The following is a 13,063-nucleotide window of genomic DNA, read 5'->3' as shown; positions in this document are numbered from 1 at the left end:
CCAATCATTTGTGTGTTGTGTGTTTGCTTGTGCATTTATTTTCCTTTTTTCATTTTATGGCAGAATAAACCTGCGTCAAAGTGTAAATATTTGCAGTTTTTATATTATAATCAAAGTGAATAAATAATAAAGCGAGAAATGCGACCAACCAAATTGCGTAAAGTAATTGCGTCTGTTATTTGGGGAGGGGAGTGGGCGGCGATGGACTGTTTTCTTTTCCAGATCGTTTTTTTTTCCACTATTTTGAATTTCGGCTCGTTTGGTAACGCTGTGGAAATATCATGCGTTTTTGGCTGCCCCATGGCACGTGGGGATGTAGCTCAGATGGTAGAGCGCTCGCTTAGCATGTGAGAGGTACGGGGATCGATGCCCCGCATCTCCAGATAGTTAAATTTTCTTTTTGTTTCCTGTTTCCCAATATATTGAAATTGTATTTTAATTTCTTTTGTCTAAATGTCGAGTAACCCAATAATTAATTTTCTTATCATTAATCGCCCTGTGTCATAAATCGCAGTAGAATAAACGGTTCTGTTTATTTACAACCTTCTGATCATCAGCACGTGTGACTTTCTTCATCGCACACAAAAAAGCTCAACAAAAAATATTTCTTATGGGAAAATGGTTAAAAGTAAAAAAAAACTCGGTATTAATCAATTTAGTGTTTTTGTAGTACCAAAATAATTAAAAAAGTACAAAAAAAAGAAAAATAAACCAATTTCTGGAGATGCGGGGCATCGATCCCCGTACCTCTCACATGCTAAGCGAGCGCTCTACCATCTGAGCTACATCCCCATATAACGGCACTTGGTTTCTGCCCTCAAAGGAGTGGTCAATTTGAACCGAATGGCATTTTGCTCTTTAAATAGACGGATCATTTACAATGCATGGCCACTATCTGCCTTTTGGTCAACAAAGCACGTTATTAGCAATCGGAAATTTAATGCAGTGATACAGATGGATGGATTCGATTGTGAAAGTGGCCCCAAGCGTAGTCATTGTTATTCATGATCGGCTGATATTTATTATGCAACGAAGGCCAACATAGTTTGCATTCACCTAAACCCCGCCAAGCTAGTTTGGTCTAATTTTGTAAACGTGTTTTGGTGGATAAATTACCATTTATCATAAAAAATAACGGATGAAATCTTTATATACCCTCTCACTATTAGTTAAGTAATGTGAAAACAAAACAGCTGTGCTTATGAATTAAAATAAGTCAAATTTGTGTGGTTTTAATTTAAAGAATCAGTGCATTTCAGACGTATCGTTAAGTTAGGATACCCCCCCCCCCCCCATGGCTGGGTGTATAGCAATATTCCTAAGTAATACTGCTGGAAGACGAAAAAAAGTTTAGCCGGGCTCAACCGGGATTTGAACCCGGGACCTCTCGCACCCAAAGCGAGAATCATACCCCTAGACCATTGAGCCTCTTGCATTTACGGCGCCCCAATAGTCGGGTTCAGCAACCAATTGCTAGCCAAAATCTATGAATAGTCGAAAAGGTGAAATCTCAATTTGTTATGCACGCAACCAGTTTCGGCATCTTTTGTTTGGCGTTGAAGGTCCCTATTCGAGTAGATAAAGTGCATTTTACAGGTAGAAATGACCACCCTTTGGTGCGTGGAGCCTAACTAGACCCTTGGGCGAGCGGAAGTGCACCTGGGGATGTAGCTCAGATGGTAGAGCGCTCGCTTAGCATGTGAGAGGTACGGGGATCGATGCCCCGCATCTCCAAAGTTGAAATACAATTTTTTTTTCAATAAATGGGTCCTAGGTAGGCAAAGAGATAGGTTGAGTCACTAAGACTATTTTTATATGCGAGTAAGTATCTATAAATCCAGACAAACACAGAAATATTCACCATAAGATCATAAATATCCAAATTAAATAGACATCACGAAAGATTGCAGCATTCCTACAAAAAGTTCTTTAACTCATTCTGGGCTTTGCCGTTCTCATCCCTTTTGCAGACCCATCCATCAGCCTAATGGAATAAGCACACCCCCCAGACCGCATTTCGAGAGTTGCCAACTCTCGTAACCTGCACAAATATTTAATTATTCATAACTTTAAACAATCACGGCGACGTCAGCATCATCCGTGTAACCCCAGGGTCTCGAAACCCACTCCGATGCCACCCGCCGTTTACGACTCAACAAACACAATGCGAAACAGGGATCCTTCTCTCCCCCATTTGCCCCGACCGTTTAGCTGCTGCTGCTGTTGCTGCTGCTGCTGCTGCTACTGCTGGTAATAACATTGTCGTAAAATCATGTTTGGCTTATCGTGGGTCCGGGACCCAGGAACAGGCGCCCAGGACCTTCCAGGATGGTGATCTGGAGCGGGGTGGAGTCGCGTCTCGTGCGCGCTGCATTTAAATGCCGTCGAGAAACGGCGTGAATTATAGTGGCGTAGGTTAAATGCCGTTAGACAGCCGCATAAACTACCCGAACCCTTTTGCATTTTTGACATGAAATCCCATCTAACTTTTTCCCAGATACATTTCAAATACGAGTGTATCTCTGTGTGTGTAAAAAGTTGCCGGCGTCTGCTTTTAATTTTTGTGAAATTATTTGCATTCTCTGCTTGCACACAAAACTAAAACCAAGACAAGAAAACTTGTCCTGACATCCTTGTGGCGGCTCCCAGTCTCAATCCCAGCCACTGGTATTGGCTCTCCTCTTGTTTTCTTGTAATTATCGCTTTTGTTTGTTGGGCTGAAACTTTTGCCAGGTTTTGGCCAGCGGCTAAAACACAAAATTAGCGCTCACCAAAATGACTAAACAATATTTACTATTCCAGGATGCGGGTGCGGTGCTGGCACTTGGCTCCAGAACTGGGTCCGTCTCAAGACGCTGCCAAGTAGCAGGCAACATATTGTCGTTGCACGCTCAACAACATAATTTTCTAATTGGACAAAGTTGCTGCCAAGTTTTCGAGCCAGAGGACCAAGGAAAACATTTGTTCTCACTTTTTGGTTTTGCTAATTCAATTTTAATGCTTGATTTCATATTAATTGAAAACCGACTTTTGAAAGGATCGTCGGCTGTTCTGGGGGCTGCCCTGTGGGTTGAAGGAAATTGAGACTTGTTTGTCATGTGAGGAATGTAATGAATCGAGGAGGACCAAAGGGATCTACAGGGGATGTGCCTACATGCCAATGATCAATATTTATCGGATGAAAGTAAGGATAAGTGAAGGCAGATAGATAGGAAATAGAAGCAGATAGGAAATATAGTTTGAACGATGTACAGACAGTGAGCAATCGATATTTTATTCCCCTGCCAAGCTGAGAGTATATCCAGAATAGACCTTAGAGTCGCCACTTGTCTGGTCTAGTTTATAATCCACCTATTTACATACTGAACTCAAAGCCTCGGCAACCCCTCCAGTGGCGCAGCAAAATCCATTGAACTCATTGAAGCGGAGAACATCCGAAAGAAAGAAGGAAAAGTTGTACGAGTATTTACCCAAAGGCTTCTTAAGCCATTCGAAGGCGTTCATAACAGATGACCTCATATTCGTGGCTCCCCTCCGAAACGTTACACATCCTTGCCACAGGACAAGTTTGATTTCCAAGATGTTCTTGTTTTTTCTGGAGTCTCCTCTCTTTCTTTTTATGGCAGCGCACAAAAGCCAAAAGGCAAACACACTCGAGTCATAAAAAGATGCCTGCAGACAAACAAAGCGGCACACGAGCCATAGACCAAAAGGCCAACATAAAGATCAAATGTCAATACAGGGCCAGGGGGTGGAGCAGCACGGGCGGCACGGACAGGGGGTAACACGCTAAACGTGGCCATAAAGCAGTCAGAGCAAGGAAAGACAAACAGCAGCTACAGCGACAGGAAAATGTACAACAAATTTCTAAACGTTGTCATAAAAATTGAATGGAAAACAAGCAGAAGGCGGGCGGACGGTCAGCGAGGAGGGACGACACGGAACGGTTAGTATTACTCCAGTAAAACTTAAGACATTCAATAAGTTCACTTGGGGTGCTGCTGAGGCTGACCTTTTTATCGCTTTAAATATGTTTGTGAGCAGACTTAGGGGTAGGAATGATGGCATGGGGGCTGGGCCTGGTCTGCCAGTCTGCTTATAAATCTCAGAGGTTTTATGCTCATATCCATGAAATTGTTTTTAACGACAATGTGTGTGTGTCCATGTAAATTATTAGTTTAATAATCGTTGCAGCATGGGGCAATTATTATATTTCTTTTGTGATCATACTTTAGATGGAGCTAAAGAAATATTCAGAGAAATGTGTCAAAAAATCTTATTTGTGTTTAGGAAAATACTCAGAAGTCAGGACACACACTCCACTAAAGAGAGAGCTAAGATTTTCATATGATTAAAACACTAAAATGAAATATATTTATCTGTCCCTGTCTGCTCCACCACTTGATACAACCCTCAACGGAGCCCCACCCCACACATACTTAAGAGGGTCTCACCTTCACTCCACACTAAACGAAACTAAAGGAAACTAAACGCCTTAATCAAATCACGGCGGCCATAAGGACCGTACCCTCATAAATATGTCAATTAATGGCACGCCCTTCCAAGGGTCTACGGGTTGTGCGCCTGCTCTGCTTTCGTCTGGTGTATCTTATCTCAATGAAGACATAAACGGCTCTGATATCAATTTATGTCAATGTAAATGTTTCTTTGTTGCGTTCGCCTGTCCCGAGATTGGGCATAATGTATGCGAACCCCTCTGTCCTTGCCCCGTGGAACATGTGTCAGCGAATCTTAAATGGAGCTTATGAAACTATTAAAAGGAGAGCAGACAGCAGACAGCAGACAACACACTCACACATGGAGCAACAAGCTAACAAACAAACAAACTAGAGACTGTCCTCCCTTTTCAAGGGTTGGGGGTAATTAGTTTGCTACACGCTCGAGGCGTGCCCGCACATGTCCCGCTTCATATCCTGGCCACCATCCATTCCTACACCTATCCCTTCGCTGCCCTTTTCTGCCATGAATAATTGAGGCAGAGGCAACAACTTTGACCAGCTGTTCCAGCAGCAGCGGCAAAGGTTGACAAAACCTCAGGCAGGGCTAACCGCAAGACCAAGACGCTGGTAATAATGATGATGATGAAGACGTTTCCAGGCGAAGAACTTGTCTCCTTCACTGTGTAGATTACTCATACGCACGATTGCCCAACGAACATTAATTACTTAGCAAGCCAAAAGACTGTCTTTCTGCCTTTTTGTGTGCCATTTTTGCGGCTAATGTTAATTGCCTTTGTCCTTGTCACATTTGCATAATTCCACTCTAAACAATAAAAATCTAATTTGGCCTCCTCGTTCGCCATATAATTTCTTGTTAAATTCATAATTGTTAATTTCTGTTGCGGCATTTTCTTTGGGGCTTAACTTTAATTAAGAGCCAAGTGCCGGAGCTGTCTCTGTCTCTGTCTCTGACTGGTGTCAGTCCAGGTCCAAGGGTTCTTTCACAAGGGTGGAAAGATTGCGCCGAGTCGTGCATGTGAATGGTCAGTGAATGCTCGGAACGGATGGGCAGGCATTCAAGGGGGATTCTAATGAACCAAAGTTCATTGCGCGCTGCTGAGATTTTGTGCAAGGGAATGAATTTGACTTGAAATTCTAGTTGGAATACGGAAACCAGATCGACAAATATGAACAATATTTGCACTTAGAGAACGTTTTAGTTGTGGTTATCGAAGAAAAGACTTTTGTAAGTTTTATGCCAGTTTCAGTTCCTTTATCTTTTCTGCTCTCTGTAATCGAAGACAATTTAACAGTCGGACGCCTTCAAACGATTTTGTTGTTTCTGCCACAATTAAACCCCTCCTGATGCCACAACTACACCTCCCTGTTCCCCCTCCACCCTGAGTCAGCCACAAAATGTGGACCATTAAAACGCAAAAACTTTAAGCGCTACCCCAGCTACCCCTCCGCACACTGAGCAATACCAAGAAACAAAAACCATTAAAACAATTTAATCGCACTCGAAGCGGTGGCGGGGCAAAGGAATCTTCCAAAAACTCGCGAGTGAAATGCAAAACTTTTTTTGTGATATTTTCTGGCGCCTGCAGTGCTTGGCTCCTGATTGTAAATCGTTATCCTCCCGGGAGACGAGTCCGCGTGGCAGTGACCGTGGCGTTTAGGTGTTTGCTGCCTACCCTTACAAGTTAATTTTCACATTGGGACAAGACAGACACTCCTGCTCCTTCCCCTTGCCCTTCGCCTGCCTCCTGTGGCAAATTCCTTGCCACTTTTGTTTAGTTTTTGATTTGACTTTTACTTTTTGGTTGCTGGTTTCTCGGGTTTTTCGGCTAATTATCATCATTTTGGCCAAATGCCTAAAGCGATTCGCTTTGGCTCCACCTCGGACTGAGTCCTGGCCAAAGTTTCAATGGAAGGCCATTATGTAGCCATCAAAATAATTTGTTGTTCCATGAGGCAGAGAGGGAACGGTGTGGTGGGGCGGTGGGGCTGCCACAACTTTTTGTGGCTGTGATTTTCATAGCCAAGAAACAATAAAAATTTAATGTGCGGCGCCGCTCGCTTTGCGTTTTGATTGAAAAATAAAATACTTGACGTAATCAAATAAATGCCAAAAACAGCACAGGAAACCCAAAAAGAACTTGCAAAATAAACTGCCTCATCATGGCCAAGGAATTCGGGAATGTTTCCCCTCGGATCTGCAATTCCCAGTCCACGAATCCGAATCCGATTCCGATTCCGATTCCACCCGCATTTGCACGATTCGTTAAACAAAGCACACGTTAACAGGAGCACACCGACGGATGGACAAGAGGACAAACGGACCTACCGAAGGCCGCTGGAATTTTGGGTGTGTGTGCGCAAACAGGCAGCTCGGGCGGTCAGTTACAGCAGTTGCCCGGCGGCCAAACTGGGGAGCTGCAGATGGGCAGATGGGCAGCGGGCTATTAGGGGTGCAGCTAGGGTAAAAGCGAAGGCACTTGGATAATTTCAGGCGTGATTTAATATAATGAAAAGTGGTTAACCAACACTGGCAAGCAGTGCTGCTTCCTCAAGCTGATTCCAGGAATCTGCCTCAGCTATAAATATTTCCAAAATAGTTTTTAAATCTCTGAAAACATTCCCTAATTTGTATCCCAAATGAACATTTCAGCTCTCCCATTATTCTGTAGCGCATTTCAACTTCCTTAATCCCTAAACTCGTCGCATCCCATATTTTGTGTGTGTGTGGTCCATCAAATGCTTTTAACTTTTATTTGTTTAATACATTTTTTTGTTTGTTCCCATGCAGAGCTTTTGATGCTATTGTTGTTGCGTTCCTGCCGCTCCTGCTGCTGCTTTTGTTTGCTTGCTCCAACTGTCGCTTGGGGACCAAAAAAACAGGAAATAAAAAACGAAGACGAGAGAAAAACAAGAAGAAACATTGCAAAATTGTTGGCAAATATTGAATTTGCAACATATTCGACTCATATGTCACAGCGGACGCGGAGTGGCACATGGAGTGGCACACACGGAGTGGCTGACTGGTGCTGACTGTCGCGAATGAGTAACAAAAGGTTTTTGTTTACCAACATTTGCATTTTTCTGGGGGGACAGCCAGGAGAAGTCGTTTACCTTTTTACTTTTTTTTTTGGGAGTATCCAAAAAAGTGTTGACCAGCAGGCAAGAGCTCGGAACGAAGGCGGACCCGGACACCGGACACCGGACACCGGACAACGGACAACGGACAAATATCAAATGCAGCACAGCTGTTGTGCAAATGGTGAGACATTAATTTTAAGTGTTGTGTGTGTCCTGCACAGTACAGAGCCGAGTGTTGGCATGAAATTAGAAGCAGGTTTTCACTGGATAATGCCAACTCAAAGGTGGACTGTATTTTTGTCTGCCATAACTATTTGTTTGATCAAACTTTAAGCAGTTCCACACTCTCCTTGGCAGTTTTGACTCCTTCTGCACTCCTTTTCGCACTTCTAGCTCCTTGTTGACAGTGTCCAATCCCTTTTGGAGCTACCCTTTTTGGCAAAAACAATAAAAATGAATATGTATTTAAATAACATTTGCTATCAACAGCGTCACACGCTGGTCTGCCACACATAGCCACTTGGGCCGAGCACCTTTGTCCTCATATAAGCTGCAGATGGAGCCCCTGCCACCAGCCTTTCCCTTTCGCCCCCTGGTAACTATAACATTTAAGCGGCTTTACGCAAAAGTTGTGAGCCATTTGCTGGCTGCTCGGAAGGCGTAAAATGAATTCTATAAAATACAATTATTTTTCAAATATACAAAAAATAAAATGCTGCCACAGGACGCTTTATTTTTATGGCTGACAAGCGGCAAGGTTGAGGCTAGGACAACTAAATCATGTAAAGGATTTACGTTTTATCAGCTAGCCAGGCCGCTGGCAGCCTCTGGCAGAACCTTCTTGCCCGACACCTTTGCGGCAGTTGACAGGAAATTGAAAATTTCCACAACATCAGCGGATACATGAGAGTCGTGTGTGTTTGGTTTCGATTCCCAAGGAGGCCAATAACATTTACGCTAATTTGATAATCTGTTCACGCACAAGGGGCCTGAGCCAGACATTTGCATGGCCAAGCAGATGTGAGCGGCCAGGGTCCAGGCTCCAGCTCTGACGCACCTAATTGGCTGCAATGGCACCCCAGGGACCCCTCGGCCACGTTTTATGGCCTGTTAGGCCTGTACATCCCTTTGGACCCTTTTCGTGCATTATCAGTGCGTTATCATCGCATTTCCTTTCACTCTCTCGAGCGCACCCCCAGAAACACTTTTGCTGTGTTGCTGGTCAGCGAGTTTATTATTTTGACTCTTATTTCTATTCGCCACCCGCTGCCCGCTGCCCGCTTATCTGTTTGCCGTTTTGGCCACGAAAGCTGTTCTGCTCTGCGAACACAAAAGCTAAATCCGTTCTGGGGTAATCGCTTTTGCACGCTTGACTTCAGCTGAAATTAGCTGCGGGTTTTGGGGATTTGTTTGTTTCGCTCCTGCTTTCGTGCGGCCAATAAATTAAATGTATATAATTATGCGTATACAATGGAGCGGGAATGGGTTCTTTCTTTTAGGCGAAATCTCTCGAAAATCTACTCAGAACTGCAGCTCAGAGTTTTTGTTCTCTTGCGTCATTAAAATCGCCTTTTAATATTTCTACAACTCCTTTTAGGCTCGCACTGCCTTTGCCTGAGATCTGGTTCACATAAACGGAAATGTTGGGCGCGCCCACACGCCGTATGCGCAATCTGCCATCCTTCCACACACACAAACTTGGCATACGCCCCGTGGGCTTTGCTATCTTCATGCATTTGGGTGCGTGTGTGTGATGTCCTGGTGTGCGACAAGATTTATGTCTGTTTTCTTTTTCTGTCGGCGAACATTTCAACGCCTGCAAATTTCTGCTAATTAATTAGTTTAAATGCCAAAAGGAGCAACCAAAACGGTTGGCTGCCTGCGAATATCTGCTCGCATATGATGCTAATCGAGTTGTATAGATAATTTATAGATCTCTTGCGGTTATGTAGTCCCTCCACCCTCCACCCTCCACTCTCCACCACCTTTGTGGCTTTACTGCTTTAATTAATGCGTTTATGAGTGCCGCCCACAGACGCGTTAAAAAACGCTACAAAAAATGGAGAGCCCCAACGCGCGCGTTTTTACACGCATGTAAATTTGTAGCGGAATTTGTGGCGGAACCCTTTTTGCCTGCCCAATAAAAGGAAAATTAATTTAACGCATGTTTTTCAAGGGTTTCCCCGCTGCTATAATGGAATTGATTTAAGGTTATTAATATGAGCACTTTCTGTGTGCTCGAGGGGGAGGGGGGTGCAGAAAAAATGAGAAAAGAATTCCATGAGGCGCCTAAGTAAATGTTTGTAGCCTGCCCCTTGCCTCCTGTCACTGCCCCCCTGCCTCTATTGCTGGTAACCTTTAACGTCAATTTTATGCAAATTATGTTGTTTCTGTTGGGAAATTCTGTAGCAGGAGCGGCAGGAGAGGATGGATGTCTCGCTGGAGGACGCTGTGTGCTGCCGCTGCCGCTGCTGCTCCTGCTGCTGCTATGTGTGTGCGTGGTGTGGGCGTGGCATTTGTGAAACGACGGGGCGTCGCTTGAAAGTTTTTCGGGGATTTTCCGAGGGAAGGGCAGCGACTGAGAGTGTTGTTATTGAAGTTCTCTGAGGTGGCTGACTCCAGCGACTGCCGACGGCCGACTGCCGACTGCTCACTGCTGACTTATTCAATAAGCCAAGTTGAAGTATGCTCCATTATATATTTGTTGGCTCTGCGGTTGTGGCAGTGGCAGTGGCAGTGGCCGGGGGATGCTTAAGCAAATACCGTGCATGCAAAAAGTGCAAATAATAATAATAAAGAGTACTTATTGTTTGATTTATGTGTCTGTGTGTGCACAATGCTCTGCACGGCCGCAGGATGAGCAATGCTCCAGGTCCAAGTCCTGCTTGTCCTTCTTAGACTGGAGCTGCGACTGTCTCAAGCGGGTCTAGGATATGGCCACTGCGGAACTTAATTGAGTTATTGATAGGCCAGAGCTGCGAGCGTACATGGGGGAAGGAAGTCGTTAGACCAATTTGGAAACAAATAAAGAATTTAATAGAGATAACTAATGGTTTCACGTTGATCTATGGATAGTTTTGGCATGGGATGAAAGTACTTCTGGGCATCAAGAGTGTCTAAATCTCAATGTAGTAGCCTCTATAATACTTATCTGCATACGAGCAACTCCAATTCTATCTCCACTTTCAGCATCACTTTCAGAAAGAGGCAACTCCCACATAACTCATCGTAAGCCCAGCCCAACTCCACTTGAAACCTCTTAATTTTGAGTTTCTCTCTGCAAACCCACAGCTAATCTCGCGCCATCAGTGGCCGCCCCATCCCTGGATAAAGTCACCTTTATTTGTCAGTCTTAGTGTTAGTCTTAGGCCCCCCGAGTCAACTGTCAAGTCCACTCCACGTAACGGGACACGTTCCGTTCCACACACATACAGAAAGCTGAAGCGTTAAACCGCACACACCTATCACGATGATGACGATGTTTTTTGCTTGTTTTTGTTGCTGCCAGGCAGCCAGCGAGGAGCACAGAGAGAGAGAGAGTGCGGATAGCTAAGTGAGCCATTTATCTTCCCGGGGAACCTCAAGCGCGACACAACAGCAACAGCAACAGCAACAACAACAGGAATCACTTCCTGCAGGCGTCATCCAATCCTCAATAATGCCGCTTTCGAAATAAAACGATTTATATGCCACACAAAAAACAACAGAAACAAAAACAACTTGCAGCAGAAATACACAGTAATTATAGGGATTTATTTTGAATACATTTAGTGGCTGAATGAATTTCATTTCAAATGTAACAAGAACTCAATTCCATCAACTATTTAAAAAAGGGTTCAGCTAAGTCTTCCAGTTGCCAGAATCCTTAATTTCTCACCACATTTTTCGCACTGTGTAGCCAGAATCGCAGTTCGAATACTGCTCTACCGTGCTCCCTTTTAGCATTTCCCATTCGTCCTTATCCCGCAGGAACATCAATTGAACAGCCGCAGCAGCAGCAGTGCCAGTCCAGCAACAACAAGAAGTAAATGAACCCCCCCCCCCGCCCTCGTGGGAGCTCCACAACAGCAAGGAAAAAACACTGAAGTAAAATCGAAGATTGCTATCTTTGACGGCTTGTTTTCCTGCCCATTCTGCTCAGGTCTTTTGTGGGCGGGGCAGCTATTATGTATTGGCGTTGAAACAATTTGAACAACAGTCGTCGCGGTAGACGGGCGATGGGCAGAACGAACCAAAAAAACAAATGAAAGGAAGTCGTTTAAAAGTACAAACGGACATTATTTATCGCTCAAACCATTTAGCCGCAGAAACTACCCGAAAGAAGCAGTCCAAAAATGGGGAAGAGCAAGCAATCCCCAATGCCCAATCCCCAATTCCCTCCCCAAACACTGGTCCACTTGCTCTTGTTGCTGTTGTTGTTGTGTCTACTTAGTTGTAATAAATGGAAGAACCCCTAAGATGGGGGGAGTCGGAGTTGGTATTGCATATAATTTCTATCCATTTCTTGGGGGATAGCAATTGGATTTTAGCAGCAGCTACTAAGGGTGCACGGGAAGGGACGGGGATAGAGTCGGGGGCCAATCGATTGATTTCTGCTTGTTCGAGCGATTTCCCATAAGCAGCAAGTTGTACGCGTAATCTACAGTTGTCATTAAATGGTGGAGCCGCATGGCTGCTCAGCGTGGAATGGGTGGAAGTGGCACGAGATGAGTTTCTGCTGGCAGGAAGGGCAAGGAAATGAATGGAGTAGATTGAACCACCTCTGGGTTGTGGCAAAAGGAAAATAATAAACTCAAGAGTTCATCAAATGGCAAACGGGGTAAACGGATTGGACTAGCTCTTTGGAGTGATTCAGGAAGCAAAAGATCTGCCAGTTCCCCAATCTCTCTTCAGTTCAATTCATAGCCAGTGCACACATCTGTTCCCATGCCCAAGCTCTTTCTATTAGCATATTCTACCCATCAGCGCCATCACTCATTACCCGTGTGTCATATGAAACCGCGTTGTCCGCACCCACACCCGCAGCTCCTGCACGCCCAGTGTCCAGCAGGCATAGACAGATATGGAAAGATGGCGTGTGCATGGCTAGGCAGAGTGAGAGTGAGAGTGAGAGCAAGCCGCAGGCATCTTATCGCCTTAAACCACTTTAGTGTCAGTCCTGCTGACAGCGGTCCAGCCTCACAAAGAGAGAAGGAGGCTGGGACTGTGACTGGGACTTGGACCGGCACTGGGACCTGCCACTGCGACTCGTGAACATTGTCGCCTGTTTTTTTTTTTGTTTTTTCGGTTGTTGGGTAGGGCATAAACAGACTGGCTGTTGTCTCTTCTCGGAACATGGCCAGTGGTCTTGTCGACATTGCGATAACAAAACAACACGGAAAAAGGAGGAAGAATATATGTGAAAAGGAGGAAAAATAAAACGCCAACGAGGAATTTTACGCTCTTGGCCATAATGAGGGTGATTTTCGTATTTGTGGTAGATTTGTCCACTTAGCAGGAATGAC

The 13,063-nt window shown here is 44.6% G+C and overlaps 4 non-coding genes across 4 annotated transcripts; 2 read left to right on the top strand and 2 right to left on the bottom strand.

Moving 5' to 3' along the window:
- The first annotated feature begins 309 nt into the window (after positions 1 to 309).
- Trnaa-agc lies at positions 310 to 382 on the top strand. The gene has a single exon. It is a non-coding gene; the product is annotated as a tRNA-Ala (tRNA).
- Positions 383 to 719: 337 nt separating this feature from the next.
- Positions 720 to 792, bottom strand: Trnaa-agc. Its single transcript has one exon. It is a non-coding gene; the product is annotated as a tRNA-Ala (tRNA).
- A 564-nt stretch (positions 793 to 1,356) lies between these two features.
- Trnap-ugg lies at positions 1,357 to 1,428 on the bottom strand. The gene has a single exon. It is a non-coding gene; the product is annotated as a tRNA-Pro (tRNA).
- A 233-nt stretch (positions 1,429 to 1,661) lies between these two features.
- Trnaa-agc lies at positions 1,662 to 1,734 on the top strand. Its single transcript has one exon. It is a non-coding gene; the product is annotated as a tRNA-Ala (tRNA).
- The last annotated feature ends 11,329 nt before the right edge of the window (positions 1,735 to 13,063 follow it).

This window comes from Drosophila guanche, unplaced genomic scaffold, assembly GCF_900245975.1.
Source record: "Drosophila guanche unplaced genomic scaffold, DGUA_6, whole genome shotgun sequence".
NCBI classification, from domain to species: domain Eukaryota; kingdom Metazoa; phylum Arthropoda; class Insecta; order Diptera; family Drosophilidae; genus Drosophila; species Drosophila guanche.
Note: the sequence above shows the minus strand (reverse complement) of the source record. Positions and strands in the feature narration are given on the sequence as shown.